The 16,207-nt window shown below is 41.1% G+C and overlaps 1 long non-coding RNA gene across 2 annotated transcripts; it reads left to right on the top strand.

Annotated features, from left to right (window-relative positions):
- Positions 1-14,628: 14,628 nt before the first annotated feature.
- On the top strand, positions 14,629-15,344 carry LOC109622556 (uncharacterized). 2 transcript variants are annotated; one of them, XR_009999389.1, is made up of 2 exons: positions 14,629-15,110; positions 15,176-15,344. It is a non-coding gene; the product is annotated as an uncharacterized LOC109622556 (long non-coding RNA). The 2 variants fall into 2 exon arrangements; XR_009999388.1 differs by having other exon boundaries at positions 15,171-15,344.
- Positions 15,345-16,207: the final 863 nt, after the last annotated feature.

Below are 16,207 nucleotides of genomic sequence, written 5' to 3'. Positions count from 1 at the left end.
GATCCTTCTCGCGCTTAAGCTCCAGGATCATTTCGCCCGTACGAGTACGTCTGATACTGCGTACGTCGGCTCCACGACCCTCGAGCTTGGCGTCGCACCTCATCGCCTTCAAGACGTCCGAGTATTTCGACTGTTCGGTCTTGATGACGATAGCGTCACCTTTTTCGCGCCTGGCACCTGCCTTCCTACGCCTTGGCTTGGCGACCTGCACTTCTGCCTGCGGATTCCCCTTCTTCTTCCTCTTCCGCTCTACCTTTGTCCAAGGAGGGTCCTCTCCTTGGATCGCCCTGCTCTGTGGCTGCTGAGGGCCCACCATTGGTCGCAACCCCTTGTTCCCATCATTCCGGGACGGGCCGGCCTTTTCAGGCCCACCCTTCCCAGCTTTCCGGGAACCCTGGCTGGGGTCCGACTTTCCAGCGTTACCACCGGCTTTCGGGGTTATTATACGCCTGGCCTTGCGGGCGCCGCCAGACAGCTCCTCACCTGACGGCTGCCTCGCCCGCTTCTGCGAATGCTTGTCGCTTTTATCGCGAGCATTCGCTTCCACTCTCTTCGGACTACCCGCGAAGGAGAAGGCCTCCGTTTGTGTAAACTTAGACGCTTTCTCCTTTGCGGGTTCCGCCGCTGCTGCAGCCAGCAACGCAACCGCGTGCTCCTGCTTGGCATTATCGACAGACGCCCTAAGCCGAAGCAAGGCCGTTTTCAGGTCCTTGCTTATATTCGACTTAGTTGTCGCAAAGTCGATAATTTTGCCAAGCTGCTGCTCAGCTACCTCAAATGCGGGCCGTCCTTTTTCTGCTACTTGGCTGATGGCCCTCAGCAACCATGCTCCGTCCATGACCTCCGCCGGCTGGCTTGCCGTGGAGTGGACAGGAGCTCCCACGCTTGAGCTGCGTAAGCAGCTTCCAGCACCTGACTCCTCGCTTCTCCTTGTAGGAAACCTCATCAACCCGCTTCTTGCGAAGGGGTTGATCGCACCGCTACTTCCACCTGTATTTTGATTCTTAAGATTTTTACTCATATTTGATTCCCACGAGTCGCACGAGAAAGAATGTCCACCACGCCAGAGCTCTGCATTAACGCGGTAAGGGACAGCTTACTGTGGGGGGTGCCCAGGTGCCCCACAGGCTCCGTTAAAGATCGAGCATCTTTTTCACCCCCTCGATCACTCATTCCTCGGCACGGGTCGCTTGACACCTTGAATTGGGGTTAGTAGTCCTATTCTTAGCCGGCAACTACGCGGCTTTCGTATTTTTTTTTTTTTTTTTTTTATAGAATGAGGAAACCTGTTGGTTAGCAACACCGTAGGAAAACCACATTCTGCACTACCTGACCTTGCTCCGCGGCACGCCCGTTAGGGATTACTTCGTAGAGGAGGGGGGGGACTGTGCTTTCGCACTCTCGCTCATCTGTCAGCCATCACACTCGGCATATCTCTAGGGGGCCAACTCGACTAACTGTTGGTCGGCCCGCCATTTCCTTTGGAGGTGGAGCACGATTGTGGATACCGTGTTCGACACGACATTCCACTCGTCCACCCCCGTACACATCCTCTCAATAATGTTATCGGGAGTAGTATCCCTGCCGCATACCTCTAACATGCTCGACCTCTGCTCCGCAAAACGCGGGCACTCGAAGAGTACATGTTCCGCCGTCTCCGCCCTGTTTGCACACTCCGGGCATGAGGGTGAGTTTGCATGCCCGAACCTGTGCAGGTACCACCTAAAGCACCCATGGCCCGACAGAAATTGTGTCAGGTGAAAGTTCACTTCGCCATGGGGTCTACACGTCCACCGGGACACGCTCGGTATGAGCCTGTGTGTCCACCTACCCTTTGTTGAAGAGTCCCAGACTCTTTGCCATTTCACCATAGACGAAGTTCTGGCGTTTCGTCGCGCGCCTCTCGTACCTCTTTCATCGTAGCACTCAACATCCTCGGCCAACACCAGTGCTATCGGCATCATGCCCGCTAACACGCATACCGCGTCTTTCGAGACAGTCCGGTATGCACTGGCCACCCTGAGGCACATCAGCCTATGTACACTCTCCAGTCGGTCAACATTCCTCTGCAGCTTGAGCGCGTTCGACCATGCGGCACGATGGCGTGCACGATCGATGGAAAGTGCCCAATTACCTGGCGTGATGGGCCAGCATGAGTGTAGTAGGTATTCGCTGTTAGCTATTATAGGTTAGTGAGGAATGTATGTGATCCTGTTTGTGGTGGGAACGGCGATGAAGTGATCATGTGATAACTCAATAATCACGGTGAGCGCTTTTGTAGCGTATCACAAGATGTGGGAACTCTGGGCACTTTTTCAAGTTCTTGAAAGCCGAAACGTGTATAGTTCACTGACAGCTTATATTATGAAGGTAAATTTTGTTTGCAAAGTGATGAGTCGACATCCCGGTAGGATCCCCGGAAACGAAGCGAAATGTTGTTCATGGATTAAATCAGGTCGTAAAACAATGTAATTGAAGTTAAAAGAACAGGATTCGCTGCTAAAGATTTAAGGTGGGGCCAATGGGGTTTTCAAGGGTATTTCAGAAAGGCTAAGAGAGGGGGCATCAGTTAAGGTTAAGGGTTTGAGGATGGTTGGATCAGTAGAGGCAGAAGAGTGTATGAGGAGTGATGATGGAAACCAAAAGAGGTGTTTAAAGGACTCAGAGAGTGAATAAAGGGCCTTCCCAAACCCTCCTTAACCCTCGAGCGATCGCGTTGTTGTATTTTGTACAACATGCTAAAAAATCTCGCTTTTTGTACTCAGCATTAGTATGGTGCTGACAGGGGTGGCCAACCGTGCGAGTTACGGAAGGTTAACCGTAGTTTGGCCAGCAAAAAGCATTCGTAGAATGGGTATCCAGCTAGCCTAGTGGTTAAGGCTATGGATCACCAATCCGGAGACGGTTGGTTCGATTCCCGTTCCAGTCGGGAAATTGTTCTCGACTCCCTGGGTATAGTGTATCATTATACTTGCTTCACAATAAACAAATTCATGCAATGGCCAGGGTTGGGATCATTCATTTGCAAAGAGTTACATTCATTTGACACTTTCTCAGTTCAGAAGCATTCTATCAAAAAACTATGTATGTATGCATTGAACCTTGTAGTTTTATCTGTAAGTTCGCCGAATAGCATTAGGGTCGCATACCATGCATACCAAATTCGTGAACGAGCTGTGCAGGCAACTCTCCACCTGGTGAATGTAAAGTACATTCACGCCGTGGAGAGTTGCGTTTGCTGCATCTGTTGACTTTATTATTGGCGCTACGCTAGTAGATTGTTCTACAAAGTTTCAGGTAAAACAAAAATGAAAAAGTGCTCCATACATTAGTTTGTGCTACGATGTTTCTGAAGCGAGTTATTCGCAAGTGAATGTAAATGATTGCAAATTATTGATCTTATCCTTGGTAATGGCAGGCAAAAAAAAACCTTCAATTAATAACTAATGGGTAATTCTCGCTGAGACCGGCCTACTATTTACACCTTGTCAAAAATGTTAAGGATGGCGATTTTCTGAAAGTCCTCGCTAAAAAAGTAAGGAAAATGCATTTGGTTACTCAAATTGATGGACCCCCCGTTAGTTAGAGTCACAACAATTTTTGCAGACCCCTCGGTTTTAATCAAATGGTGGCTCATTTAAACCGTTATAACTCGAAAGTTTCTTCAAAAACCACCTCAAAACGAATTGTTGTTGAAAAGAGGAAAGATAGAGCTGCTATTTACAATAATAAAAAGTTGGGTCGGCCATATTGATTTTGACCGCCATCTTGGATTTTTATACCAAAACATTTTTATCACCATGACGGCAACCACCGATTTTCAAAATTTTTGCATCAATTGAAAGCTGAGACATTTATACATAACATATCAAAAAAAATAGAGATGTCTTTTTCTTCTTTCAAAAGTTATCTGCCGTTTTGTAATTCATGCCACTTTTGCGCACTGGGCCTTTTACATAAAAGCAGCGTTATTTCGCAGTGTTTACGAACACGAATTTAAAATCTGAACCCACTTATGGAAAGCTGAAGGTTTAAGCTTTTCAAAACACTTAAAAGGTTATAAAAGCAATGCCCGCATCATTTAGAAACAGGCAAAAACGGAAACGAACCTCCAATTTGCCAAAATTTTGCGGCAGGTGCCTTTGTGTATACATGCAGGCGTAAACTCGGATGCTGTTGCATGTCGTTGCTGGTGCGCATGGAAATGTATGGAGAAAACGTGGCTTAATTTACAAAACTGCAGATAACTTTTGATAGGAAAAAAAGACATCTCTTATTTTTTGATATGTCATCTATAAATGTCTCAGCTTTCAATTGATGCAAAAATTTTCAAAATCGGTGGTTGCCCTCATGGTGAAAAAAATGTTTTGGTATAAAAATCCAAGATGGCGGTCAAAATCAATATGGCCGACCCAACTTTTTATTATTGTAAATAGCAGCTCTATCTTTCCTCTTTTCAACAACAATTCGTTTTGAGGTGGTTTTTGAAGAAACTTTCGAGTTATAACGGTTTAAATCGAGGGGTCTGTATAAATTGTTGTGGCTTTAACTAACGGGGGGTCCATCAGTTTGAGTAACCAAATGCATTTTCCTTACTTTTTTAGTGAGGACTTTCAGGAAATCGGCACCTCATACATTTTTGAAGACAAGGTGTAAATAATGGGGCCCATATAGACCATGACCATGCTGAGGGTGACGGGTTCGATTCCCGGTCGGTCCAGGATCTTTTCGTGAAGGAAATTTCCTTGACTTCCTTGGGCATATAGAGTATCATCGTGCCTGCCACACGATATACACATGCAAAATGGTCATTGGCAGAGGAAGCTCTCAGTTAATAACTGTGAAAGTGCTCATAGAACACTAAGCTGAGAAGCAGGCTTTGTCCCAGTGAGGACGTTACGCCAAGAAGAGGAGAGAGAGAGGAGTGTAAATAATGGGCCGGTCTCAGCGAATATTACCCTATGGAAATGCTCAAAGAACACTGAGTTGAAGAGAGACATGCCAAGTTCCAGTGAGAATATCGAGCCATAAAGAAGAGAAAGAAGAAGTTGTCAAACGCTCTTGTCAAACTGGTCCGTTCATTGGATAAGTATTTGTGAATTGCGACAATCCGGACGAAGTGATGTGTAGTGTTTGGAACTACTGTGAAAGCTACGTTCACCGAGAAGCTGTTTTCGAACCCGTCATTGGAGGTGATGCCAACAAATACACCGTCCATTGGTACGCAAACGACACAACCGATCAAGAAAACATAGACAAGTTCATCACTGCCGGGGCCCGTGGCACAATTGGTCACACGTTTGCTTCATAAGCAGATGGTCATGGGTTCGATCCCAGCCCCGGCACTTTCGTCAGTTGCTCCTTCCCCCTGAGAGCAGCTGACACTGCTCCTCTTCTGAGCCCATGGCTGAAATGGACCCGGATATACTTGGACATCGGAGAACGGCAACCCTTAATGGACCCCCAATCGGACTGGAAACAGGAACAACCAACAGCCACACATCAACATCCTCGTGCTCAACATTCTACCATGATAGGGTAGAAAGTGAAAGCAGCGCAACGGCACCCAGTTCGATATGGTGCAATTTTAATAGAATACATTTAGGCGCTGTATAAAGTGTAAGTACAGCTTCCCATTGGAATCGCTCACGCAGTGCCCTAGTGGACGACAATAAAGCTATACACACACAGGGAAAAATTTCTACTCAGTGGCTGAGTTGGTCTTACTCAGAAATCGAAAAATCCTTCGTTTTCTTACTCAGTTTCCGTTAAAAGTGGGACAACCCATTGCCAATGGGTTGTCCCACTTTTAGCCGAAACTGAGTAAGAAAACAAAGGATTTTTCGATCTCTGAGTAAGGCCAACTTAGTCATTGAGTAGAAATTTTTCTCGGTGCAGGGAAAAATTTCTACTCAGTGGCTGAGTTGGTCTTACTCAGAAATCGAAAAATCCTTCGTTTTCTTACTCAGTTTCCGTTAAAAGTGGGACAACCCATTGCCAATGGGTTGTCCCACTTTTAGCCGAAACTGAGTAAGAAAACAAAGGATTTTTCGATCTCTGAGTAAGGCCAACTTAGTCATTGAGTAGAAATTTTTCTCGGTGTAAATTAGGATAAGTGATTGAAGAATAAAAAAAGTTCATCACGTTCCAGGCAAAAGCATCCAAATGAATATACAAACCATCGCAGCTACTCGAAAAGACGTTGAAAATGCAAAAGTTTCGCAACAAGGACGTAAATGTGTACATGCATGTTTACTCGGAGTCTGTATCCTACCCAAGCAGCACCTGCAACATCATCCAAAATCTGGCTTTCTATGCTTTGGTCTAAATGAATTGCACTAAAAGCACACGAAACTTCCATCTTGTCAGTTGAGCTGCATTTAAATTCCGAAATTCGTAAAGATGCGGTTTTGTTTCATAGAAATCACAAATTACCACGTGTTTGACATCGACTCGTGGAGGCGGGCTTACATGTTGCTCGATAACATAGTCAGCTTACATTAAATATACTATGAAACATGCATGAAATATCTAACTTTGGCTTGTTTGTTCAGATTATGTTCCAAATGTGTTGAGGAAAACTTGCGCGTCCTTTCATTTTGTCAGTTCTTTAACTTGTGACAAAGAAGGTGCAACAAAGTAACAAATAATTTCATTTGCTATTATGGTGCATTGAACAGCGATTCTCTCACAGAGCTCTTGTTGTAGTATGTAAGGTGAGTAGATAATACTCCAGGTGTCCATTAGGTTGTCCCAAAATTGCACATGTCGAAAAGCTTGGGGGCTCACTCTGCAAATGATAGCTGAGGGTGTTAGAAACAAACTTTTGTATGACGGCAACTTTCAGAAAAGACGTTTACAGCTTGATATGGATCCAAACTACTTGGGAAAAACAATTAACGATATGTTTTGCAGGTAACTTTTTGATACTGAATTTTTGAATTTACTAAAATTTGTAATTTTTTGATATACTGTGCCTTTTACCCATCATAAAAAGCATCTGAACTTAATGCTAATTTAAAACAATTTCCATTAAAATATCGGGAATTTTATGAGGAAAAACTTTGCCGAAGACAGCATTCCTTTTTTTCTATCCGTTTTAGAGTTATTCACGATTTACTATTTTGTGAAATTGGGATTTTTAGGTTTAAAAAAAATCACTAAAGAAAAGTTTTTGTTTTGATTGTGTTTAGTTTAGGAATTATGGTAGCGTCAGTTATTGAATTTTTGTTTCCATTGACAAATCCATTGTTGAGGGGTATAATTTAGAGCCACAAAGAATGATATAGTAAGGCATGTAACGTCACATGTTTGCTTATGATAATGTTTTTACAGTTGCCAAAATTTGTAAATTATACAAACTACTTATATATTCACTAACATATGTATATTTGTAACGCATTACGAGTAACGCGTAACGCACTATGTGTTACATGTAGAATGTCATAGATAACTAGCAGCCCTCACAAAAATTTATAAAAATATGTCATACAAGATGGATTGTTTGTTAAAACTTAGATCTAAACATTAATGGCACGAATTGACCTCGGCTTTTTTTCTGCACCGGTGATTCAGCATGGTCAATATGGAGTGAAAACTGTAGGCACCCATATTGGTACTTCAACTTTGACGATTTCTGTGGCCCAAACCGATGAATGAAAACATTTCAAATTTTGACCACAACATTTCCTATATCTACAGACGCTGCAGTCATATTTTCATGAAGCTACTTAAACTTTTCACTGAAATACGGATATTTGAAAAAGATGTGTCCAAAAATGTTTTTTTTCATATAAATTTTTATAACTCAAAATATATAATTTATATCAATTTGAAATTTTGTCCATACATGACCAATATATTGATGATGAAGTGGTAAAATTTTCAGCCAAAAATATTGATAATTGCCAAAGTTGCAGCAGATTGAACATGACGGATTTTGGGAGAAAAATTCAGCTCGGCTTTTTTTTTGCTACTGAGTGTATAACCCGACATCAACCTATCATTCACCTCTTTTATTTTTTCCACCAAACCCAACATAGACCCAACAGTTATCCGATGTGAGTCCAACAGTGGTCCAACATTTGATAAAATTTGACCCGACTTTGACCCGACATCCGATGTTTTTTCACTCTGGCGGATTTTTTTTCCAGGTTTTTCGTGTTTTGTGCCCAGCTAGTCCGAGCTAGTGACAATTCATTTAAATGACAAGTAATCGCACATTTGAAGACAGCTCTAGTGGACTGAAACCATTTAAAACATGACCAGATGCAAAAATGGCAGAGAAGATTTGATTAGAAGCGAAAACGATAGCCTTTGAAAGCCCCTGAAACTCTCCTGGAAACCCATGGGACCCACTCAACCCCCAAGAACACTCATGGGACGACCCTGAACTCCCTTGAAAACCCATGGGTTGCTCCTGAGCCTCCTGGAACGCCTTAAAATACTCCTGGGAGCCCCTTAACACTCTGAATTCCTCTTGAGCACCTCTGGAACGGCCTTGAAGCCCATTGAAAACCACTGGAATCTTTCTGAAGCCCACTGGTACACCCCTAGAACATCCCTGGAACGCCCTTGAAACCCCACACGGAACCGCCAAACTACCCAAAATTGAGTTCTTTTGACGCAATCCCATAGTTCGGCCCAATAAGCCAATTTTGAGTAAATCGATTAAACTCACACTAGGTAAATTGCCTTCACCTCCAGCAAAAACATTTACTTAAGAGTAGGTAAATTCAACCCAAATTTGAGTAAACCTGCATTTACCCAAAATTGGCTTATTGGGCTCAAGGACCCCCGTTGGGTAGATGCATCTCTGTTTGTTTTTGACAACATCGGTGAGGGAAAGAGGGAAAACAACCTAATTTTGGGTAACTAGTTTATTCGATATACTCAGCTTTGAGTAAAATTGACCCAAAAATTAGGTAGTTTGATTTCTCCGTGCATGAAATGCACGGTTAGGTAAAGTGGAAAAAAATTCTAGCAGTCATGCTAACATCGTAGGTTATGCCAGTGTTCAACAATTGGATCATGGATGCGTGATGATAGCGTGATAAGAAAATTATTGTTTTCAAATTAAATTACAATGAAAATGTGATGTTAAACAATGTTAAACTGTTAAGGACATCCTTCCAGTTCTTGCAACTATGGTGAGCCTTTGATATTTATGGTCGATTTTCCCACAAAGCTTATTTCGTAACAGCAATTTCTTAAAATTAATCTTAAGAATTGTGCAGTTTTCGTGTCATCAGCGGTACAAAATTTTCAATCATTTTTTTTGTAACTTAATTTGAGCAACATCGTGACCCACATGTATATGCATCTACATCATACGTTTACGTTGGATGAAAATTACTTAAGTAAGATTTACAATAAAATATTCAGAAACTGTTCAACATTTGGGTAGTGTTCAACAATTAGCGAATTACCCTACATTCCGATTTCGTTTTTCAATGATGTTGTTCAAATCGTTCAAAGACATGAATAAAACGTTCTAGTAGTCCCTATCATTTTGATCAACATATAGGACGATAAAAATGACGTCACTTGTTTATGTCCAAAACTGTTGTTTACCAATAATAGCCTACCTTGTCTTATTGTATGCCGTGTATGCGTTATGGTAATCAAATTGTTTTAACCTTGTATAACATTATGTTAACTCACTGGCTCATCTCATCTCACCCGTTTCAATTTGCCTCGGTGTATCTTATTTTCGGTTTTGATAAGATAGTTCAAATCAGTAAATGCCAAAAAAGACATGCTCTGTTTTAAGAATGTCTTGAATGTGAATAAATATGGGTATTCTTACATAAGATGTTCGTAATCGCGATTTGAATTTGGTATGGATCAACGTATTCGCCTTTATTCACTTTGCCACTGTTTCCTGGGCTGTTTCACTGGTCCAGGACTCATACGTCTTCGTGTAAAAAAATAATTGAGAATAACTACAGGAAAGTAAGATAAACGCAAAAATATATCTCAATATTTTGTGGAGAATATCTTTAAAAAATCAATAGGCAGTACGAAGCTTGTCAAGAGAGCTAGCCTTTTTAATCTTTGCTAGTTAACTTCTACATGGAGGGATTGAATTACAAAAAATTAAATCAATTATGTCACCATAATTCCATAACACAATCAAGACAAAAACTTATTGAGCATACGTGATTTTTTACTTTGTATGTTTTTTTTGGGAAGTTCTTATGTGAAATTTTTAGAAAAATACCTAAAAATTCAAATTTTACCAAACAGTAAATTGTGAATAACTATAAAACGGATAGAAAAAACGCCATGCTGTCTTCGGCAAAGTTTTTCCTCATAAAATGTTCTATCTTTTTATGGAAATTGTTTTAAATTAGCATTAGATGCATATAGGGGAAAAGCGGGTAACACCGTCAGGGTGGGTAAGCCCGTCACCCCAATGAATCTACCAGAAAATAGTTATTTAGTAGCTTTTTGGCCACACATCTTATTTGTGTTTACCATTTTTACTTTTTTGAGACACATGATACCAACATTGATCTGTCAAACGCGAAGAAAATAAACAAAACAAACGCACACGTTGTTGCACCAACGGTGGAAGTAATTTTTCGTCGTTAGAATTTAGCCTCTGAATTACAAAACAAGTATAGAAATTTATTTTAATCAATCATGTATTCTCATCTGTACTATTCTTCAGTGCCAAGATTCATCGAAAGGTCAGTTTCAACAATTTTTCAGAAATTACGGTGCAATTTAAGAAAAGTTGGCTTTTCGGGTAAGCCCGTCACTCATCGGCGAGGATTCTTTCAGGAACTCTTTTTGGGATTTCTTCGGGTATTCCTCCAATGATTCTTCAAGGATTCACCTGAGGGCTGGCAAAATAGAATCATTATTATTTTTATTTAACTCAGTTAATCGAGGCGCAATCACGTTTAACGCTTTACGGAGCCGAATGTTATATCAAGCTAAAAGTTACGTTATATCGAGGTATAACCGTGTGTGTGATGGGTTCGATTTCCAGTCTGTCCAGGATCTTTACGTAAAGGAAATTTTCTTGACTTTCTTGAGCATATACTAAAGAATATCTTCGTGCCTGCCACACGATATACACAGGCAAAATGGTCTTTGGCAGAGGCAGCTCTCAGTTAATAACTGTGGAAGTGCTCATAGAACAAGCTTAACAACAGGTTTTTTTCCAGTTGGAACGTAATGCCAAGAAGAAAAAAAGAAGAGAACGATCGAGGTTTTTGGTAGTATGTACTTTTTTCAACAGTGCGAAAGATTAAATCATAGACTGTTCATTCCAGTTATACTGATGTACATGTTGAACAACGGCATGATCGCTTAAGTAGATTTTTCCTTATTTGGCAGCAAGTCGCATATACTTTAAAATTAACGATCATATAAAAAATGACTGATTATAATAATTGGTAAACCATCACAACTCATCAAAAATATGTTGGAAACATTTTCAAATTAAAATCTTCAAAAGTATCTTGAAAAAAAAGGCATGACGGACTTACCCCATACGGGTGACGGTCTTACCCGCACTGCATTAACAACATCAATATTTAATATGTTTGTGTTATGTACATTATTCGGTAGAATAAACATATTTTGAAAATTTTCAGGCAAAAATCTTATAAAATACTAATGAATCAAACATTCTGCGTAGATAAAATATCAAATTAACTCTTACATTAATTTTGAATAATCCCAATGCTTAAGGTGACGGGGTTACCCCTTCCTCCCCTACATTTTATGATGGGTAAAATGCACAATATATCAAAAAATGACAAATCAAAAAGTTACCTGCAAAACAAGTCGTTAAATATTTTTCCCAAGAAGTTTGGATCCATGTTAAGCTGTGAAAAATATAAAAATAGTGGGTATTGCCAATTTTTGTACGGTAAAAAATATTTGAATGAGATTTATTAAGAAAAATGGCCATTTTTTTTTTAAATCTCGGCGGGGCGACCTCTAAACATCATTTCTGAAAGTTGCCGCCATACAAAAGTTTGTTTCTAACACCCTTAGCTATTATTTGCATGGTATGCCCCCAAGCTTTTTGACCATGTGCAATTTTGGGACTACCTAGTGCCCATGCATGGTTCGAGTCTGGACAAAATCTTTTTCCAGATTTTCTATCATTTCTCCTTGTTTATGTTGCATAACAATTTAAAATCTGCGCTTTTTGGGTTTCAAAGAAGAAGCAATTGTGTTCTGTCGACCGTAATACGGACAGCGAATAAATTGCACTAAGGTTGCTGTTACTGGTTTAGACACAAGTCGTGTTGCTTGGGAATATGTATACAACATCCTTCGTACGCAGCTATTGAGGCCAGAAGAGCGTGACCGTGCTGGCGCGGCAACTAATCAATCGATTCGGAGTTTGGCGGACGAGCTGAAAGCAACATATGAAAGCTCGTACAGATCGTCGAAGACAAATTAGTCGGTTTGGGCTGCGTTCCTGTTGACAAAGGAGACATTCGAACGAGAATAGTTGAAAACGCGAGGACCGCCCCATCATCTGATCCACCTATTCCAAACTGTGCGTTCTGGTCCCGAAAAAACTATTAGTCGATTCTCGTAAGAATTTGTGCATTGCCCAAAATGTTAACAGAGGTTTTAAGGAGCAGTTGGACAATATGAAGAATGATTTGGGGATGCTGATGAGTAACGCGAACACGATGCACATTCGAATAAGTGCGGTATGCGCAATGCAAGTAACTAACGAATCCTTACTGGCGGATGTTAGTAGTAGTGTTGCAGCATCTGAAGATGGCTATGGAAGGGAACTAGCCGAGGAAAATGTTGACGCAGTGAATATTGATCATATGTATTGCAATCGATCTCCTAAAACACATCGAGTGCAAGTACTCCACGATGCGATGATGCCAGTTGTTCTTGGCCCCGTCTAAAATCCATACTGAATGAAATCCAGTGTATCGGTTTACTGTTCCACTGTTCGCAAAACTGCGGCAGCATTCGAAGAATTTCTGCCTGGAGAAGTTTCCGTCAGTCATGTACATATTCAGAATTCCAGATTGTCAAGTAAACATAGGAGTGACACTCGAGCTTTCGGATTGAAATCTCCACGGAAAATACCCCACTTTAGCACAGCCCTTGCTGCTTAGCATTCCTCGATTATCTTCGTCAGGAAAACACAGGTTATGTAGGTCCCAGTTTATCGATGCAAGTTCGTTGACCAAGTGGCAAATTTGGTCCTCCCGCACTTGAATGGCCCTTCGTTCAAGAGCCTTCCAAGTATATCCTCCGGCGTGCAGGATTCTAGACACTGAAGTAATACTAATCGAGCATTGGAATGTGCGTTCGAACTCGGATTTAGCTTCGTTCAGGAACATTGTCGGATTTGCCCTGAATAAATCTATTCAGCTATTTACATTTAGCTGGCGCTGGCGCGCAACTTGTTTGGTGGTCTGCGGATTTCAGAAAAGATTCGCAATTAGTACCAGTCAAACGAAAATACAAGAATGAGATTTGTGAATGTTAAAAGTAAATAATGGGAAAATATTCGTAAAACACAAAACTTAAATACCGGTTTCGACTCAGTTGGGACGTAATGTAATCAAACCCCGCCAAGCTTCATTTGCAGAATCAGTAATGCTTGGTCAAGAAATAGAAAAGATGCAAAACAGGCACTTTTCAACGGTGTTCAACGTATCTCCAGAAAATATTTCTGCAAAACTGTGCATTTCTATGGAAAATAACAGGTGGCTAAAAAAAGATTTTGATGGCTAACCTTGTTGCAACTGATACCGCATACCTAAGAACGAGCCACGGGCGACGCCGCGTGAAATGGAAGCTGTCAGCGATTGGAGAGAGCAAAAAAAAACCTGCGTCAACTCTGAAGTTGATTAAGTTTGCATGTTTTTGCCTTTCTCGTTCACCTAAGTGAACTGAAAGGCTATATGTTCACTCAAAAAAATAATTTTCGTTAGAAGGCTCGGAGGGTCAAGCCACATATACCAATCAACTCAGTTCGACGAATTGAGATGATGTCTGTATGTGTGTATGTATGTGTGTCTGTGAACAAAATAAGTTCACTCATTTTTAAGGCACTTCCCATTGGTCGATTTTTCGGATTATAGCTCGAATCGAACCGGAATTTTGCCGCATTGTTTGCTATTGAAAATGGTTTGGATCGGTCAAGGCGTTCCGGAGCTATGGCCGATTTAGTGATCCGGGCCAGCATTTTTCACCCGAGCGACAAGTGTAATTTGGTTAGCAGGTGACGACCGCGACGACGGCCGCCGCAGCACACTGCACATTAAGAGAACGAGAGGAGAGAATGTGAGAGCAAACGACGACGACGAAAGAGCGGCGCTAACGAGCTAGACGGCGGTTAGGTGCATTTAACGGAAGCTCCATCCCGAAATCGACTGATTTGTCCGATCAGCCCAAATTGTCAAAATCGTGTTTTGGAATGACGAATCACTACGGCAATCGTCCTAAAATCGAACCACGATCATCTCATTCGTGTGTGAGTCGACGCACGCTGCGTGAATGAACATTGGTTGCAAAGCGAAGGTAACGCAGTTTCGTCAAATACAGCCATCGATAGCGTAACCAGTTCCTTGATCATTACACTCGCGAAGTTGACGTTTCAAATGTGCAATTGTATACACGGGGAAACGAAACTAGCCAAAATTGACATAAAAAGAACTCAAAATTAGGTACTCTTCTATCACTACGGTTTTGGATACTATTTTGTTCTCAGTCTTCAATACTTTTCACTCAAAGCTGAAGTACGTCAAAACTACTCGCTTTTGAGTAAAATGGAACTTGAACGCATCAGCGCTTTTTGTTTTGCTTCCCATTTTCGCAAAGTATCCAAAAGGGAGTGTTGATGCAGTACTCAGCATTGGCTGAAAATTCATCACGTACGCCATATTGGATCAAATTGATGCGTGCATTCCGGGTAAGTTTTTCAATTTTCTCCTTTTTAACTATGTCCACTGATAACGCCAACTATATTTTTCAGAACACCCGACCGAACCGGCGGCACCGATGGAAACGTGTGCATGGATTTCAGTCGGGAAAATATTGAAACGACCTGCTGAAAATCATCTTTGCTGTTGCCGTCGCTCGGATTACAACATTTTCAATTGGTAGGTAATAAAATTATGTGCTTCTAACGATGCGTTTCTGACTGCTTGATTTCTTACCAGAACAGCATTCCCGATACCGATTCTGGAAACAAAATCTTCACAACAACGGAAGTACCTTGGAGGAGCACCGTGCGAGATCGGAACAATTAAGTGTGAAATTTGTGGCAAGTGAAATGTGATTGTATTTATTGAATTGTATTTGGATTCGAAATAAAATGAATAAATTAGTTATTGTATGCATTTCTTATATTGTAAAATGATCGAAACCCCTAACAAAATCATGAAATTTTCATGAAAAAAACAGCTTCAGCACAGGACTTGATTTTGAGTAATTTTAAACCAATATTAAGTAGTCCCGAAACACTTAAATTCATCCAAACTTATGTTCCAGTGAAATAACTCAAATTTGAGTTATATCGAAATAACTCAATTTTGACTGGTTGTACTTAGCTGTCAAGCTGAGTGAAAAATGCCTAATTTTGAGTAGTTTCGTTTCCCCGTGTAGAAAAAATGTAATATTTCGCTTCCAAATCATATTGCCTTCAGTACACGCTTTGCCAAGGGTACAAACTTTTCCGCACGCATCAACCAACATCAAAGCAAACGCTTGACATTTCCGCTGTTGGCCAAGAGATCATCAGAATAAATCAGTAATCTGACAGCTGCGGTAGCTTTTCGTTCTACCGTAAAACGGTTTTCTCTAAATTAGCAATATTGGTCGTATTTCCCGGGATAATCCGAATAGAAAATCGATGAAGAGAAGTGATCATTGTAGACACGCCTGTATGATACTAAACGCGAGAATTAAAAATTTGGTTAGCTCCGTGCCATCGGCGACCACCAAATAGTTCCCTTGAAAATGAGGAAACAATTGAATGCACAGAACATATTGCCATCATCACATTCATGCATGGATCGTTAGTGATGGATGACAACTACACGATTCAATTTTGCATACTTTCGACTGCAGTAAAACCCACTTGAAATTGAAAACCATATACATATGAATCACTTTAATTTTGTACACTATTTATGAATCACCATGTTGATCCATAAACTGTGGTCATTTTTGCCGATTCATAAATTGTGGGGTCACT

This window comes from Aedes albopictus, chromosome 3, assembly GCF_035046485.1.
Source record: "Aedes albopictus strain Foshan chromosome 3, AalbF5, whole genome shotgun sequence".
Taxonomy (NCBI): domain Eukaryota; kingdom Metazoa; phylum Arthropoda; class Insecta; order Diptera; family Culicidae; genus Aedes; species Aedes albopictus.
The sequence above is the reverse complement of the archived record's forward strand: the minus strand, read 5'-3'. Positions and strand labels throughout refer to the sequence as shown.